This window comes from Gavialis gangeticus, unplaced genomic scaffold, assembly GCF_001723915.1.
Source record: "Gavialis gangeticus isolate Ggan-Ray unplaced genomic scaffold, GavGan_comp1, whole genome shotgun sequence".
Lineage (NCBI taxonomy): Eukaryota > Metazoa > Chordata > Crocodylia > Gavialidae > Gavialis > Gavialis gangeticus.
Window position 1 is genome coordinate 41,856,979 of NW_017729000.1, and position 17,812 is coordinate 41,874,790.

The window sequence follows — 17,812 nt, forward strand, 5'->3', positions numbered from 1 at the left end:
ATGGTGACCAAGGGACGAGGCACCTGTCAAGGGGCAGGGATACTCTTGTGGCCCTCAACAGCTCACCAAAGCTCATTAAGCAGCCCTACAGCCAAAATAATTGCCCACCCTTGTTCTACATCCATCCAAGTCTATCTTAACCAGGTTCTGCCATTTTGAAACTGGTCTATGTGCACCGAACTTCTGTTCTGTTAGAGGTTTAGACCAGCTTCTGATCACTTAGGTGCAATTGCTTTATGTGTAATTTCTGTCCCTACCCTTCTTATTAGGGGTGTGTGAAGTGCGCCGTATTCAATTCGGATTTGGATTCAGCCCAATTCAGTGGACAGTGATTCAATTCACTGATTCAGATCACTGTCCCAACTCAATTCAGCTGAATCCGAATCTGAAGATTTGATTCTGATTTGAAGAATCAGAGATTCAGTCATAAACACAGCTTTATATGTTTTTTCTACATACCTCAAGGCACCAGGCATGGCTCATGAATGCTGAGATGGTGGGGCAGGTATAGTGTCCCACAGGAGCATGGGGAGGCCAGTAGGGAAGTACTTCCAGTCCAGTCCACTTCCAGGTCCACCGCCAAGCATGTGGGGGACTCCCACACTCCCAGGCTTGACAATCAGCCATGGGGGTACCCCAGGTGATCCCCCGCCAGACCCAGGAGGCACCAGTTGCCAAGCTGGGGGGGGGACAGAGGAAGCCCCCTGCACACGCCGCAGAAGACCTGGCATCAGAAGTGGACCAGAAGTGCTTCTGGTCCACTTCTGAGTCTACCACCAAGCATGCTGGGGATCTGCTGCGCTCCTGTGGGATGCTCCATCCGCCCCACCATCTCAGCATTCACAAGCCAAATGGTACCTTGAGGTATGTAGAAAAAGCTGTGTTTATGTCCGAATCACCCAATCTCTCTGAATCGATCAGAGGCTTCTAATTTGATTTGGAGAGATTATGGGTCTCCTGATGTGATTCGGATTTGGAGATTTGGCCACCGAATCAGGCTGAATCTCCTGGTAATTGAATCAGCAACCAAAGCTTCACACAACCCTACTTCTTATCACTAGCTCACTGCTAAACCAGGGCAGAGAGGGAAGCAGAATACAGTGATCTGATACCCTGATCCTGCAAAGCTTTTCAATATATGCTTTACCAGAGTATGTGCTCAGTTCCTCTGACTTCATAGGGACTGATACACATGCTTATATACTATACTAACAAGCAGTAGTTATAGGATTATTCATGTGCTTAAAGCAAAGTATGTGCTTGACTGCTCTAGTCTACTGGGCCAAAGACTAGTTAAAAAATAAATATTAGATATCCAGAACATGAAGGCGGCAGATGGATTTTGTATTCATAACTATTTTCCCTGGTGCAGAGTACTACAATAAAGAAACAGGAATTAAATTGTTTGCTTCTCTGGTCCACCTATTGTATTTGGGGATGTACACTCTTGAAATGAGTGCCTGGATAAGGAAGTTTATGTACAATTAACTCACGTCAAGATAGGGCCCTCAGCTTTTCTTAATTACATCTGTTCCACAAAGACATCTGGGGACTCTCAGCACAAGTGTCTCCCACACTCCAGCAATCTAAATCTCAGCTCTGAGGCCACTGTTGTTTTGTCTGTCCACTCCAAACACTGGCTTCAGCACTCTTTCAAAGCAGTTGCTTCAATGCCAAATTGAGCTAGTGTCAAAACAGCAGCCATAACACCACAGAGCAGCTGAGACTTTATACTGGAAAACTATGCAGAGTATTTAAAACACTACAAGTCAATGCTTGCTGGGCTGTAAAATAGGTAGCAGACTTTTAGGTTTTTTCAGCAAATTCAGCAAGTGAAAGGTAAATACTGTAAAGTGCTGCCCAACAGGACTATTGACCAGATTTTGTTCAGTTCCACCAGGCTCGATGAGGCCCTTTTAAATAGCCCTGTACAAGAATAAACTAACCCAAGAGCAGCCCCAGGAGACTCCCATTCTGAGCTGCAACTTCCCCATAGCTTCCCCTAGCTTTGGGATGGGAGTAATTTGTTGTGGCTGTTACCAGCAACAAATTAAGACACTCCATGAGCCAGTTCAGCATTGCCAACTGGCTTGCTGGGAGGGGTGGGAAGCTCCATTTACATGCTGAAGGCTGGGAGCTGCACTGGGCAAGCAGCTTCCTCTTAATCTCATGCACCCTCACCCCGGTCCAATCACATCACACAGCCTCCAATTATGCGCTCATTCTCCCACAGAGTGCATTATCCCAGTCATAACCTATACCACTGAAATCAAGGCATCACTAGGTATGGATTACAAAACTGGACCTTAGATGAAATTTACAGTGGAAAATCCAAGACTGCATTTTAGTCCTAGCTGAGCAAAACCAATGCAATTCAGTAATGTTGTGATTAATATCATGGTCAAATATTCTGACATTTTTCTGCTGTTTGAGAAGAAGTTAGAGTGCATATGGTCTGGGTCACCTGACTCCCTATACTGTTGGTACTGCTGTGCACCTCAGTTGATCAGCATCCCTTACTACCCTGGGGACCAGCTGTGTATCTAGGCACTGCTTATGTGTGGTAGATGCACTGCACAAACCTTGTGCTTGAAACCTGCATAGTGCTGAAATTTGTCCACCATCATCAACGTAAATAGTTTGAACTCTTACACTGATGTTCTCAGAAGTCCTAAAATTGGACATGGTAGAACAAAGGCTATGTTAATACAGTGTGAACCTATACCTTCAGGCACTTTCACTGTACAGCTTCACCCTCCTTTGCTCTCACACAACTGGACTGTGATTACTTTGTGCAAGTTTCTATGGCAAAACACATGTCAAGATAGAAGGGCAATTAAAAAAAAACTAACAACCCACAAATACTTCAATGCCCATTTAAATTAATTAATTTCACCAACTTCACCTACGTAAAGTTTGCTTCTGGAAATATCCCTGTGAATATTTTACTGGCAAGAATGTTTGAAAAAATTGAAAATGTTATGGAAATATTGCAGAACTTTTTCAAAGAGGAGATTTTGTATTTACAATAGTATGTGTACCAGAATCTTGATTTTAAGTATCATACTCAGTTAGTGAAAAGAAACATTTCTATATGTTCAATAACTTTCATTATGAATATCATACCAAACCTGATTACAATAGAATAAAAATTGTCTGAAGAAATTATTCAAGGCATTTCAAACAACATATATCATTGGGGAGAAAAAAAAGTTAGCTGATTGCAGTTAGTTTGTACAGAAAAAAATACATAATTTGTTCAATATATTTTTGTATCTAATTAAATAACTGTCCTGTTCTATCAATAAAACTGATAACTATGGCCCAATCCCCTAGTTAATATGTAGTAACTGCAAATCATCTTCCAACAACCATCACTCTTCATAGAGATGGGCTTGTACTGAAAGTAAACATCCAAACCTTCCTATAGTATAGCTGGTCAGAGCTATAAGGAAAAAAGAAAAAGAATCTGTTTTCTGTATTTGGTTCAAAATAGCAAGACCCAGCGACCTGCGGAGAGTTCCACCATTTGGGGCCAACAGACTCTGAGACTGGCACGTGTGTCAGTGCCTTCGCATCCAAACCTAAACATCAGCTGTGGCGATGCACCAACTCTAAACTACAAAACCCAAAGAAAAACTGCCCCTTTGCCCTCTGATGTGTGGAATGCATAGGTCAACAAGGATGATGACTAGAGCCAGCTGGGGTACGACAATTCTGTTTTACAACAACATTTGAAGCTTCAAAGTTTGGTTTCATTCCATGAAGGAACAAAAACAAAAACAAAACCTTGCATACATTTTTAGAAGACAGAATTGTGCTGAAACGTTTCACATTCAAAAGATGTCAGGTTTCTGATTTAGGTCTGTCTCTCTCTCAGAAGTGCTCAGATGTTTCTAGACAGATCTGGACCTTCTTCTCAGAAACTTCATCAAAGTTTCTAAAGATATTTAAAAAAATACCTTTTATCAAAGTGATCACCCCAGTTCTAGGGATTCTTATGGAGAGGAAGAAAAGAAATAAGCCACAGTTATATCAGCAGATTAATCACCTGATACAATGCAAAGAAGTTTGTTTCACTGACATCATACATTCCAGCAAGAAACTTTGGCTCTATGGCAATGAGTTTACACCCCGAGCCATGAGACTTTTGTTCTTTTGTTCTAATTCATATATCTGCTAGTATTATTCATTTGCTTAACATGACGCCACCCTAGTGACTCTCAAGTTCTTCACTTGGTACCAGCCCTTTGGGAGGGCAGGGACTTAGTTTATAAAGGGAACACAGAATGAAAAGGTATGAAAAACAACCATCTTCTTTTCAGGGACGGTCTCAATGAAATCCAGGGAGTGGAACTACTACTCAGTGGCCGTGTCTACATGAGATGCTAACGGCACAGTAGTCCATGACTACTAAGCAGTAGCATCGCATGGCAGAAAGTGTGACACAACACTACTGCACAGTCAGCATCACGAAAAAGCCATTTGGTAGTGCTACTGTGCAGCACTGGTTATTGCACAGTCAGTGTCTCGTGCAGACACATCCAGTGAGGATACCACTGGCAGAATAAGGTCCACAGATACTTCATACCATGAGAAAGTTTCTTGGTATTTCTGTTCTTTTCATAGGCCCATTTTCTCCGTTAAGGGGGACAGAACCTTTCTTTTGCCAATTAGCATGGGCCAGAGTTATCAGAGCTTTCTCTGTTGTTTCTCCTTTAAGCTTTGCCTCCTCAAGGATTTTACTTAGGCCAAGTCTGCTCTCCCATCTCCAGGTATTGCTACTATAACAAAAATAAAGGGGCACAGACACATAGCAAGTGTCCTCCAAATGCTTGGACATCTTTAGAAGGATCCAGGCCTTCAAGTGCTGCATATAAACCAAACCTGGAAAACTTCTGCAGTTTGCCCATCATTACCACAATATCTGATGAATGCTGGGATGCCCCAGGTTGTTGGGCAATAGGAAGATTGCATGAAAACTAGAACTAGGTAAACAAGTAACAAGCTGCACTTCAATGGCTGCGCATTAGGCACCAAAGGAAAGCAAGAAAGTTCCATGTGAAGCCCATTTGGCTGCTTTGTCATTTGCCCCACACTCAAAATGCAAAAATAACCACAAAAAAATGCCTAAATGGTACCATTTTCAAGAGTACATAAGACCCTAAATCCCATTAATTCTCTATTAGATTTATACTCCCCAGCACTTAAGTCTGGGCAAACAGCACTTATGCTCCAAAGTCACTTGGTTACTTTGATCCAGTGCCCTATAGCTTAATTTTGTCTCAAGAAAATAAAATATCATGAGGGATTTTGGAAACTGTAACAAGGAGGAATGAGTAGCAGAAAATACATAGTATGACTTCGTTTATGCTTTTAGACACAGTGGGAACATCTACACGTACACCCAACTGCTAAATGACTGCATGGTCCTGCACTGCACGGGTTGTCTCTAACCCTACTGCACAGTAGCTTGTTGTTACTGTGCAGTAGTGGTGGCATCACAGTTTGTACCCGCTGATGCTACATCAATGTAACAACAAGCTGTAGCATCATAACGCTACATGTAGCATCTCATGTAGAGCCATGAGCAAGGGGTAGTTTAAAAAATCATAGACTGAACAGTAGCCCTGGAGAACCACTGTGCCTGTGACACCTCCCCAGGTTTACAATTTCCCCTGCTGCTTCTTCTTTTCTCTGGTGAGGTAGGTAAGTATTTGCTGCTGACCTAGAGTAGCAGCAAGACTCAATACCCCTTATGGGAGTCTTGTTCTAGTTGGTGACTCGTTCAACGCCACATCTCTTTACTCTCGATCACCTCCCTTAATGCTCATCTGCCACGCCTTGATGTTAAATGAAGAGGGAGAATAAGGGGACATAAAATGTTTGCAGCTGGTAGTGAGTAGTGTGACTCGCAATCATCTTTACAGGGCTCCACCTTCCCTACACCCTGTCCTTACCAAACCAAGATAGGTATTAACCTGTGACCCACTTCAGGTCTTGTCCTCCGACAGATGGAATATTAAGACTTAATAACTGTTCATACGTCTTCCTAGTGGTTACTTCATTTAATCCTTGTTTGCAAGAGATCAAAGGTTTACAGCTCTGATAGGCATCTACTGCATTCCATGAGCTATATCAATTGACTAATGATCTCTTTCTGGCACAATTGATTATCTCTCCCTATATCAGTGTCAATCTCATTATATTCATCCTGTGATTGTTAGGCCACAAAGTCTGTCTGTATTTGGCTTATCAGTTTTTCCAACAGTCTAATCAGCAGCCTGGCACACTAGCCAGGTTAATCTATTTCACCACACCGCATTTTTTGAATCCCACAAGGGCCAGTTTCAGGTTCAAGTCCAACAGGCAGGAACCTGTCACTCACCAACCCATATCTCTGGGCTAAGTTCACTATCCTGAGGCACAGGCCCTCCCTTTCTACCTTCCCACCTTACCAGTCTGGGCAGTCTTTCCCACCTTCTATGGCTTTAAATGTCACCACCCAGAGATGTTTACAGGTCTTCATAGTCCTGCTTAACTTCATTATGGCTCTGGTCTGCTGGTCCAGCTTCTGCCTGCAGTCCCTCACCTCTGCACAGTTCGCACAAGCTCCTCTGCTCTTGTGCATCCCCCACTCTAAGGCAATCTCTATGAAGCCTGTGCAGTCTTACCTTCCAGCCAGGCTCCTCCTGGCCAACACGAGACAGCTCCTGGTCCCATGACCTGGCTTCTCTGCACATCAAGCATGGAGGTGGCCATGTCTGCCTCAGACATAAGTGTCCCAACTCTTTCTGCCACACTGCAGGTCTTTCACCTCCCAGTAAGTCTCCCAGTGTGTCCAGGTCCCACAAAGTTCTCCAGACCATAAAAGGGCCCAAAAGCGGTGCCCTGTTACAACCCTATTCTGACTAGGCTATGCCAAAATGAGGAATAGAAGGGTGGGAAAAAAACCCATAAATGTGGCCTCATTCTCCAGACAGCAGCTCCAGGCAGAGGGAGTGGCAGGCCCATACCACTTGTTTACATCACATATCTGGGGACCAAGTTCCAAGTAAACCAAGGGAGTAAGATAAATTCTTAGTCCTTCCTCCTGCCAGGTGCAGATATGATGACAAGTGACCAACCTGCTCTTTGCTGTCTGAGCCACTCGTCTCCTGACCAACCCATTTTTGCTGTCTTCTCTGTTTAGCAAGCTACTACAGGGTAACAGCAGCATAAAACTTCATCAACTATCTTGTTTTGGCTTGGAGTGGGTGGAGAGGAAAGCGAACAAGTTTCAATGGCAAAAATGCACATTAGAAAATGCAAGACTTCTGTGAAAGCCCACAAGATGCAAAGAGCCACTGGCTTGATGTCCAATGCCAATGGATTTGTCCTAATCTGTTTCTGTTTCTCCTCATATGATCTGTGCTCCATCTCAAGGGCCACAGGAGAGAAATGGCAAAGGGTCAAGAAAAACAACATCCTCTCTCCCTTTGCAAGACAGGCTGTGTAGTCTGCCTTCACAAACAACAACACTAACATCTGTTAGCTCCCTTGGCTAAAGCAGAGGTTGCTGTTTGTTGTGGTCATCATAGTAAGCTTGCCAGATCCATATTTTATCCAAGTGGTATATAAGCAAAATTATGATGGTTGCCTTGCCAAGATGAAAATGTATTCCCCCAAGCCTGAAACAAATTACCAGCAAAGATGAAATTTGATTTTAAGCCCTGTTAAAGCAACATCAAGTTTACAGTGAGAATTGCTCTTGCCAAGCTCAGCTAACAGAACAAGATATTAACTAAAGAAGCTCTCTTTTTGTGGCACTTGGTTAAACTTCAAAGCACAACACATGAGGACAGATAAATAGCAGTGATCAACAGAAGAAAATTTTCCACAGCACTGAAATATCTGCCTGTCTCCACTAAAATGCTTCTTGGCCAAATTAGCACCTGCAGCCTCTAAGCAGTAAGCGCTTGCAAGGATCTTTCTGCACTTGGTAGTTTACTGTATCATGAATAAAGTGTCAGGGCAAAATTTTTGAGATGCATGATAGATTCCCTATAACTACTATGTATTAAAAATAGCACTGCTGTGCAAAAGAGACCTCCCTCCAATTTATTCTGAAAAGATTTCACAAGAGTTACTAATTTGCAGCATCTTGGGATGCAATGAATCTGCTAGCCATGTGTAAGGCAGGCCTCCCACCTGTAACAGGTTTGGAAATCTAGCTCTCCTATTGTAACAGTTTTGGAAGAACGTGCCAAAAAGGCTGTGTATATCTCATGGAATCTTCATAATGAATTATGATGCTACACAGGCCGGAAAGAGACCAACTTGACTCTAAAAGCATGTCCACACAGGAGGCTTTCAGTATCAGCTAGGGTTGCCCTCAAATCAGTAGTGTCATGAGAGGTGGGCAAGTGGGGGTCTAGCCCACTTACAGGGAGGCACAAAAACAACAGCCATTGTCACCTCTGCTGCACCTGGTAGTTATACCTCTGCTTCAGGTACATTGAACTGCTCCAAGATAGCTGCCTCCTAAACTGGAAATAATGTAGCTGCACCCACAAGACACTCTGGTCAAGCTAATTAGTTCCACTGAATGGCAGGACTAATTTTCTCCACTGCTCTGCTAATTAGCCTGCCCACAGGCTATGCTACTTGTGGTTTAGCAAGCAGCTTTCAGTACTTGAAAGTAGCACTATCTGGTATAGTATGCTTGCCCTGGAGACTTGCCCTGAGTTTCAAACTGTGCTTATGGGACTAACAATTTGAAAAAGCATAATTTTACTTGTAAATAGGAAAGCAAACCCCAAGACATTACAGAGCAAAAAATGTGAAATCCTCTCACATCATTTCTAGAGGTACTTTTCAGATCAGAATTCCAGGTAATGTCTCTCCTTTATCTTTCAGGTCTTATAATTGTGGGTTCAAGCCACACATGTTAATCACATTCACCATTCACAGATAGTAAGGAAATTGCATCAACTGCACCTTGGCGATTGGGACTGGTGCCTCCTGGGTCTGGGGGGGGGGGCACCCAGGGTCTCCCCATGGCTGATTGCCAAGCCAGAGGGCCACAAGGGGCCCCCAGTGTGCTCCCCAGTGGACCCAGAGGTGGACCGGAACTAATTCCAGTCCAATTCTGGGTTTCCTGCTGAGCACGTATAGGGCCCCCTACACTCCTGTGGGATGCTCCATGCACCCTGGCATCACAGCATTCACGAGCCGCGCTGGTACCTCAAGGTACATAGAAAATACATTTAAAGCTGTATCTATGTCTGAATCACCGATTCTCTGAATCAGCATCAAATCTTCAGATCTGGATTCCGCTGAATCAAATCAAGGACAGTGCTCTGATATAACGAATCAAATGACTGTCCCCGATTCAGACCGAATCCAAATCTGAATCGAATAAAGTCCACTTCACACAGCCCTAGAGCATGCTGTCATGTTGGAAAGAATATCATCCCAGGTTTTGGCTTCATGCAGGATCAGCTCTATCCAGTGAATCAGGCCACACCCAGCAACACAGTTCACAAGGCCAGCCCACAGTTTTTTGGGGCCCCCTGCAAGAAATAGTTTTGGGGCCCCCTGATGCAAAGAAGTCGGTGTTGGCATTGACAGTGGAGGGGGGAGGGGGCAAGTGGCCGGATGTGAAGCCGGTGGCAGTGGCAACATGAAGTGATGGCAACCATCCCCCCACCCCCCCACTACGGCACTGATTTGGAGTGTTCATGGCCACAGGGGACCCCTTGGCTGTGGGGTTCCCTGTGGCTGCGGGTTCTGCAGAATAGGACAGGCCAGCCCTGACAGTTCATTACACTAGCCTAACCAAAGAGATACATAACCAGAATAATTTGAACACAAAAACATTGCCTGAATTCAGTCTGCATCTCTATTTAATGCTCCAGATAACAGGAGAGAGGAGAAGGATCCTACTAACATCACAGTAAGAAAAACCTCAAGCTTATATGAACCATATCACCTTGTTTAGCATTTGTTCCACTTACAGATGTCAGTATCACCTCAGGCTAAGTAGTTGCCTATATTTTTCTTCAGTCTTAATAGAACCGATGGCACAGGGAAATCTAAATCTTATATAACCTCAGAATAAAAGTCCACACGTTCATTTTAAATAGCTGCATTAAACCAAAGCATAGATTTCCTCTGCACATATCTCTGCTGAGGTACCCCACTTCTGCACACTTGTGGTCACTCTTCATTTAAATTTTAAAAAGGCTAAAAAGAAGAGCAACAAAAGTAAGAGTCTCAGGAGGTCTGACACATGAGGAAAGATTAAAGGTGCTTTATTCGTTAAATGGATCCAGAGGGGGGCAGGATACGATAGCTTTGTTCAAATGCTAGTGAGGAAATACAACATAAAGGAGGGCAGAACCTTTTTTCAAGCTTAGCCAAAAGATGTATTATCAGAAATGGCCTTAAGCTATAGAAGGTTGAGTTGAAATAGGAAGAGAGACTTCCTAATGGAGAGTGCAATTAGAACTGCTGACAAGTGAGGTCAAAGGGCCCCCAGAGTAAATTTTGAAGAGGAGGAAATTATCCAGTGCTTCAACTGACAGGAAAATAGAAAAAGGATTTACTAATGTTCTCACAAAAGCAGCAAGGAGAGTTCACGCCTATTTTTATAGTAGTTGTATTCTTTGATCATGAGTATTAAGGCAACTGCTGAGTCTAGGAAAATAGGCCTAAATTCTAAAAAGTGTTGCCAGGAAGCATGTTATTCATTGCTCACTATTTGTTATTCTCCTGTTGAAAAAGTCTTGGCCATCCAGTCGGAGAACAGAAACATCACAAGTGGGTGTTCTAGCACACAAACGACAGAGGGGTGGAGATCTGATACATTTTCAGCTAATCCATATATTGAAAGATGACCCCTTCAGTCACTTTGCACAGCTTTACAGTATTTGAAGAATCAAGCATGCCTTATTCCCCAACAAAAAAGGGTTCAATTCCCAGGCCACAAAACTTTACTCTAGTGAATGCACCAGGAGGTGAGGAGAAGCAAGGAGACTTTTTTATGCTGTTATGCTCCCCTGCATAGGGCACAGCCACAGTTAATGTTTGGGAAGCAATTCCACAGCATCATAAACAGGAGAGCAGGCCCCACGCAGTATCAGAGGAGGAAATTGTTTGTTCTATGACTACACTCAGTTGGATCAGCTCTAAACCATCTCCCAGATAGCATAGAAATGAGCTGCGACTGTCAGGCTTCCTACCTGAGGAAATGCATTACTGCTGCTAAGGGAGATGCAAACAGATTCAGCAGCAGGACCACAGATTGCACTTGTGGATCTAAACACCATACAATACAGGAGAAATTGCCCAGCACCCTGCTGTATCACAGGTCATTGTCAGAAGGCTTCCTCTGCTTCTTTAGTGTCTTTTCTCAGACACAAGATGAACAATAAGGTGCTTTCTTCCCCTCTCACCCAATTAGGATTGAGACTCCTGCTGTCTCCTGCTCTGTGCTTGCAAGTGTTGAATGGTAAAAATAAACTGAAAAAGTGGATGATTGCACCTGGTATGATGGTGAAAGTTCACTCACCATCATAAAATTTCTCACTGCTCCAGAGGGCTAGTTCTGTTGATGGGTTTTGGTTTATTGCACTTTGTTAGAGAACCATAATAATCCATAACCTAAACTCACACTTCCCCCATTTCCCCCTTCCTTGCAGCCAGCTGTTCTCCCAGGCCTAGGCTCAAGACTGGATGGTGGAGAAAAAGTTTCTCATTATTCTTACACCTTTATTCTGCATCATAAGCTTACTCAAAAATAAATTTTGATTTACCGTAAAAAAACAGAAGTGGTTTTAGTATGGAAAATTGCTAGGTTAACAGCTGAAGACGTAAAAGTAGTTTCTCTTTCCAGACCTGGATACTAACAGGCAACAAGTTTCCCCACATCATCCCAAAATACCCACAAGAAACACCACAAAAGGCAAAACACATTGCCAAAATACCCACAAGGACACAAAACTAATTGCCAAAACTTGCTAGTAGAAGCCAATTCCTGCAACATCGATGCCAGGCCACCAGGAACTAGACAGCCACACACCCACTTGTTTCACAAAGACTTCCACAAAACAGCCTTTGCAAGGAAGGGAAGTCAATGGCTTCTAGTCATTCTGGCTGTAGTTTAAATCGGTGATCTCCAAGCAAAAGCCTCTTACCGTATTACCAATGCTTAGAGGCATGCAATGCCCTGTTGCTGAATTTGGTTGCTGGAGATGACTTGTGCAAACATTTCCAAAAAGATTCTACAACTTTAAGAGAAATGTCATTAGCAGAAACATAAGATGTGACCCAGTGACAATCTTGTGCATCTTCTAGCTCCACAAAGGAGCTGGATCAAGAACACACTGGAGTCAAGATTCTCTTCGATGATATTTGGATCACAGGTGTAATACATATTAGGCTACTCACAGGGGGAAAAAATCATTGGGCCTTTCCAAATATCCCCAAGATCAAATATAGCCCCTAAGACAGTTAAAGAACAACTAGTCCATTTTAAAAAAGAGGAGAAGGTGAGACATGACAACAAGACAGAAGATTGGAACTGGCCGGCACGTGCTACATGTCCATGTTTTCTTTCCATGATACCACCTCAGAAATGTCAAGTATACTTGTGAATTAACAACAACTAAGTATTAGCCTTTCACGATCTTGCTAAGAAAAATACTTGCACAGAAAACCTTGAACAATTATCCTCAGCGAGACTAATTCAATCTAGTGAAGTCTTTTCTGAAGTCTAGTGGAACAAAGCCAGATAAGAGCAGCTGAACATCTCACCCAATATGTGCATTCACTGCACTGAAAATGCAAGACATGGACTCATTTTTTTCATAAATTTTTGTCAGGACCCCCGTATATACTCGGCACTATCTTTGTCAAATTTTACAGGGATTCTGGCAACTGCTATTTCTGTGCTGAGAAAACAAATTTTCCCCTTTCATCACTCCTGTTCCCCTAATTATAAGAAGTGAACTTCTTCAATATACAGAAAGAGTGTGAATCAGATGACTTCAAAAACTGCATTAGTAATGGCTAAAAGTGCTAATTTATTCACATTAATGAAGTGTTATTTTTAAAACTTACCTTCATTCTTGTCCTCTATGGCTTTTCGGTAAATATTCATTGAAACATGGACCAATCTGATACGAAACAAGTGCATTTGTAACCTGTACAGAACATAGCTCTTATGCACATATGTACATTCTGGATTGTGGGCATTTAAAAAATGCAGCTGCCAAAGGTTTGGGACAGATATCCGTGCATCATGTTTATGCTCTTTTATTTGTGTCAGTGGCAATTGCGTCTGTCAGTCCTTTTCAGCAATAACATAGTATTTCATAAATCTCTGGCATCCTTTTTAAAGGAGCTAGGTCTTTTACATGAGATAATGTAAGCTTTCTTTCTACTTGCTTGGAGCAGGTCGTTTTGGGAACCACCCAAGTTCACTTTGAAATATTTTTCCATGGGCCAGAAGCTGCTTTTGAAGTCCTTTGCCCAACCCACATACATTTCAGTGCCAGGGTGCTCAGGAGCTGTACCCAGTAGTCCATAACAGGAAGTGTGTCAGCACTATCTGTTCACAAAGAGGGTGGAGAAGAGACAGGGGAGGGGTGCAGACACTCATTGAATGGAAAATCATCTGGCCTGTCCCAAGTCTAGGATCAGATCATGGATAGGTCAAATGACAGCCATTCAACTCCCAAGTTCAAACAAGGCTTTATTCTTTTATATTTTTGGCCCTTGAATGGGAGAGCATGTTGTAATCTCATGCTGTTTAAAATGCAGTATGCAGGAAATCATATTTGAAAGGCCTGGCATGTATGGTATTTTTATGGAGTTCACTTTCCCCCTTTGCTTTTCATCTGTTTTCTACATTTTTTCAGTATGCTTTTCCTTCTGATTTATTGTTTTATTATTCTATTTTTAAAATAAGACATATTTCAACTTAAGTGTTTTTAATGTAATTCAGATGAAAATTAGTGATGGACGAACCTCAAGCTCTTTAGAGGTTTGATCTGGTTAGGAGAAGCATCCAAAAAGTTCAGAGGCTTATCCAAAGCTAATCTGAAAATATCCACAGTTCTTTGGTCTAGACAGAGGCGCAAGAACCTATTGGCTCAGAAGCTCCACTGCTCTGCTAAATGGACTGGCTTCTCTCACTGTTGCTCCCTCAACTAATGTTTCAGGCCCAAAGTCTTAGGTCTTTATGGATGAGCCTATAAAATATGTAGGTAATATCCCTCTGCATAGGTCAAAAATATAGCATTTATGTCCTAGCTCAGGAATGAATCAAACATCTTCTTAAGTCTCATTCTAGTCATTGAGTTAGGCACATGGTTAAATACATGCCTAAGCATTGTTGAAGCGAGGCCCGCTGGCCTGATCCAAAGTTTGCTGAATAGACTTTCATTACTTCCACTCATTTTTGGACAAAAAAACTTTTACTGCCATTTGTACTTTAAAATGCCCATTTGGTCAAACCCAAAGGAGAGGGTTCTACATGTTTATGACATACATGTAAACCAAGCAGATACTGGGCAACAATTTGTCTCTGATTACTTCATAAAGGCCTGAGACTTACAGGTCAAGTGTACCTGCTGCAAGACAAGCTTTAATTCTGACTGGACTTTTCTTAGAGCCCAGCCACTTCATCTCATGGATCTGCAGTCTCATCCTGAAGCCAGATCTGTGATGAAATCTGGGAGGCTGGCTCCCTCATGTGATTTGTGGTGGTCCCTAGCACACTGTCCAAGTGGGCTAGAAATACTCAAAAATCAATTCTTCTTAGTACTTCTGCTCTTCTCTGTTCTGTCTCACCCAAATCAGAAAGCCAAGCACAACATTATGTACTTTTAAAAAGTTAAACTATATAATAAAAGTTCACTTCAAATTGTACTCCAAACATATGTGCAACGGACATCAAGTAGAAAGTAAGTTCAAGTGAGGTGAAAAAAGGATGTCAAAGGGAACTTTATGAAATGGACTCCAGGCATGTCACTACTGGTTTACTTCTGATATATTTTTCATTCTGAGATTCATGAGCTAAATTCAGCCCTTAGATTAGATGGCCTTGAGATAATCTATCACAGAAATATAGTTGCAGTCTCCACCCCACAGACAGCATGTGTGGTACATAACTATGTTAACAGCAGAGAAGATGACAATGTTGTTTTATTTACTAGTATATATTCTTCCAAAGTTTGGGGTAGAAACTAAAAAAGGAGTGACTGGATTCAAATGAAACATGGACCTATTTGGACCTTTGGTTTCAGAACTGAACTCAAACAACAGCTCATCCCAAAGTTCTACAATGTGTTTTCAGGACCACAAGTGATTGCAAAAAGCACAAGAGAGAAAAGTTGCTCTGTGGCTCACGCTGGCATTGCAATATAGTTCTTCATAAAATCTGTTGTCAGAAAGTTTGCAGGTGAGTTTTTCAGATGCAAGAAATCCAGATTAGTTTGAATAAACACTGGACAATCATCCACATTAGGTACAAACTGAATTCTTTGTAGGCCTCCCACCAGTCGCAAATCTCTGCTGCTCACCAATGGATTTGGTAAGCGGAGGCATAGCAGAGCAGCTGTGTTCCCTGGGCAGCCGTAGCACATGGGGCAGCACCAGCTTTCATGGTGGGGATAGTGGTGGCACAGCCAGCCAATACTGTGTCAGTAGCTACTTTTGCACCCCTTCTTCCTCCCCTGCAACAAGGTGGTGCTTGGGGCTGCTGCCACCCTCTGCCTTCTACGCCAAGCAGTTACACTATTGTAAATGAAGACAGAATCCCATGAAAAGATTCCCATGGTGTGACTGATGCAAAAGTGGGGCAGGCAATAGATCGAACCAGTTGATGCCTGAGGACTGAATAAATAAAGCAAAAGGCACTTAGTGATCTTGAGTCAGACATATGGGAGAATGGAAACCTTTAATATATTAACTAATTGTTGCTTTCATTACTGTTTTGCCTAGAAGCCCTAGGTAGGGGAAAAGGGACATTTGAAGAAGGAGTTAATTTGCAGATGTTTACAGGGGGCTCCTTACCAGAAGGAGAGGCAAAAAATGAAAGTGTTTCAAAATTTAATAAGTGAGCAGACACAGTAAGCCAATTAGAGGCCAGAGTGGACATCCTGATACTGAATGAGACACGGTGGAGGGATAGTCCATAAAGAAATACAGAGAAATCAATAAGCAGACAAGCCTAGTATACGCTCTCTGATGGAAACTAATGGATAACACAGACATTTCATAATGACGGCTTCATCTAGTAACTGCTAAGCACAAAGAGGCAGAGACAATGAGGATAAGAATGATAAAAGAAGTCATCTTACTTAAAAAAAGATCTTGCTAATAATGTATAACTTTGAAAGTGCTTTAAGAGTGCAGTACTTAAGTGTTGCTTTTTTAACTCTTCTTAAGGCCTAGGTCAATTGGTTTAAACCAGTGGTTTTCAACCTTTGCTCAATTGTGGACCCCTAAAAAATTTTGCATGGAGGTGTAGACCCCTTTGAATTGTAAATGTAGATGTTCGTATATTTTTGATTGATCATAGTAATCTTTCACAGACCCCTTAGACCTGGCTTGTCCAACATATGGCCTGCGGGCCGCCATGCAGCCCACCAAGCTGTTTTCTGAGGCCCAAGGTGCTGAGACAAGAAACGAAAGTAAACACTGTTTACTTAAGTTCCCACCCATTGTCCCTCCCCCAGCACCTCAGCAGCTTCCTGATTGCTGGTGAAGGGCTGGGGAAGGGATAAGTTTCCCACACGCAACCCACAGCAAGCAGTGCCCCAGGGCGGGGCCCAGGCACACGCGCATTCCCTGGTGCCCGGACGACTTCTCAGGAATCCTTGAAAGCAGGTGGAGGTGGCGGCGTGGGGCCAGGGCTCAGCGGCAGAGCCGCACAGGGCCGAGGTGGGAGTGAGGGGTGGCAAGGTGGGCAACAGTGCAGCGGAGGGTGCCTTTCCCGCACATCCCAGGGAGGCTGCGGCTGGGAGGATGAGGAGGAGCCCTGACTAGGGCTCCCATGCATGGCAGGGGCTCTCCCTGCCTTGCTCCACTCCGCTCCATGCCCAGCTGCAGCTGCAGCCGTGCCCAGCTGACCCGTTGGGGGCGGGGGGGCAGAGCAAGCATCTGGGCTGGGACAGAAGGCTGCCGCCAGCTCTTGTCACCTGATTCCCAGGATGAGCAACCACTGCGGAATAAGGAAGCGGCAGCAGCAGCAGGCAGGAGTTTCCTTTCCCTGCCAGCTCTGCTATACCTGATTCCTTACCCGCACTGCGCTTCCCTGCATCTCCCCTTCCCCAGCCACCTGCTAGGGAGCTCTCTGCTGCCTGATTTACCTGCTGGCACATGCCCCTGTGTCCTCCGGGTGGGCTTGAGAGAGATGTGAGGGGGAGAGGGGGAGATTCACATCCCCAAACCCCCCTGCTCATTCTCAGGAGAAATTTTAAAAAATAGTCACAGCAGCACTGGAAGTTCTTTGCATCATCAGCCCAGCTGGTGCTGCTGCTGTCTGCTCGCTACTGTTCCCAAGAAGCAGGGCAAGGGCACATGGCAGGGAGGTAGCTACACTTCTCCCCACTAACCAGCAGGTAAAAATCTTTGTAAAAATACTGTCCAGTGTTTGGATTGTGTTTGCTTCTGTTTCTCTTTGTGGGGGATTGGGGGTTCAATTTGTTAAAGATGTGTTACTAACAAGTTATTAATGCAATAAAAGTAAATCTTCTTGAAGATTATTCTCAAAAATGCCCATATTTTGTTGCTTTGATTAGTTTCCACTCTGGCTGATATC